Here is a 1,781-nt window from a genome sequence, read left to right on the forward strand (position 1 = left end):
ACAGCAATTAGAGCAGAGTCAACAGGACAATCCTACTAATAGCAAAAGAAAAGAAATAATAAAAATCAGAGCTGAGATTCATGAGAGGGAAAACAAGGAAACTATGGAAAAATTAATGCAGCTAAAAGTAGGTTCTTTGAAAGGATTAACAGAATTGACAGACCTCTGGAAAAATTAATCAAAGAGAGGAAGGAACAAATTTCAATACCAAGAATGAGGGATGAAACAGGGGACATTACAACAGACCCTAATGAATTCAAAAGGATGATTACACAGTACTACTAAGGACCGTACTCCAATGAATTCAACAACTTGGAAGACATGAACAAATACTGGGAAAAACAATCCCTTCCTAGACTATCCCAGATGGACATCAAGAATCTCAACAGACCTATAGCAATAGAAGAAATAGAAAAAGTTATCATGGGACCAGCAAAAAAATCCCCCAGACCAGATGGTTTCACAGAATTCTACCAAGCATTCAGGGTAGAACTGACACCAATCCTACACAAACTCTTCCAGAACATAGAAAATGATGACCAACTCCTGAACTCTTTCTATGAAGCTAGTGTAACTGTGATACCTAAACTGGGCAAGGATCCCACAAGAATCAAGAACTACAGACTAATATCCCATTCGTCTGAACAGTGATGCAAAAAGTCTTAATAAAATGATAGCCAATAGAATACAAGAGTATATAAAACAAATACTTCACCATGACCAATTGTGATTCATACCAGGGATGCAGGGATGGTTCAACGTATGAAAGACTATCAGTATTATTCGCCTTATTGACATGAAAAATTATAAGAACCACATGATCATATCGATAGATATGGAAAAAGCATTCAACAACATCCAACACCAATTCCTGTTTAAGACACTCAAGAAGATAGGAATGTAAGGAAAATTCCTCAGTATAATACAAGCTATATATATAAAACCAACAGCCAACGTGATAATAATGGAGAAAGACAAACAATCACACTGAAAAAAGGGACCAGAAAAGGATTAGACTAAAACACAAAAGCTTTGTACAAGGAAAACTGCAGAATACTATTATAAGAAACCAAGAGAGACCTCAACAGATGGAAGAATATCCCATGCTCATGGATCAGAAGACTCAATATAGTAAAAATGTCAGTTCTGCCCAAGGCATTATATATGTTTAATGTTATCCCAATATAAATATGTTCATAGTTCTTCAAAGAATGAGAAAAACTGATTAACTACTTCATATGGAAAGGGAAGAAGCCCAGAATTAGCAGATAACTCCTCAAGAAGAAGGATAGAGTGGGAGGGCTTGCTTTACCTGACTTTAGCACAAATTCTACAGCCACACCGGTCAAAACAGTGTGGTGTTGGTATAAAGACAGATATTCAGACCAATGAAAGAGAACTGAAAACCCAGAAATAAAATCATCAGCATACAGACAACTGATCTTTGATAAGGGCCCCAAAAATATCAAATGAAAAGTGGAAGCCCTTTTCAACAAGTGGTGCTGGAAAAAACAGATCCATTTAGCTTTAGCAGTTCGTGATACGTTCAGTTTTCTTTCCCAGCACCACAATTCAGATGCATGGATTCTTCTTCAGTCTTCATCATTCAACGCCCAACTCTCACATGCAGGTGAAGCAATGGAAAACACTTGAGTCAAGCACACCTTAGTTCTCAAAGTAATATTCTTGTTCTCAGTTCTCTAAAGAGGTCTTATGCTTCAAATTTACCTAAAACAGTATGTTCTTTGATCTCTTAATTGCTGCTTCCATGAACATTGTGG

The sequence above is a fragment of the Echinops telfairi genome, unplaced genomic scaffold (assembly GCF_000313985.2).
Source record: "Echinops telfairi isolate 266 unplaced genomic scaffold, ASM31398v2 ScPeMD7_21;HRSCAF=78, whole genome shotgun sequence".
Classification (NCBI taxonomy): domain Eukaryota; kingdom Metazoa; phylum Chordata; class Mammalia; order Afrosoricida; family Tenrecidae; genus Echinops; species Echinops telfairi.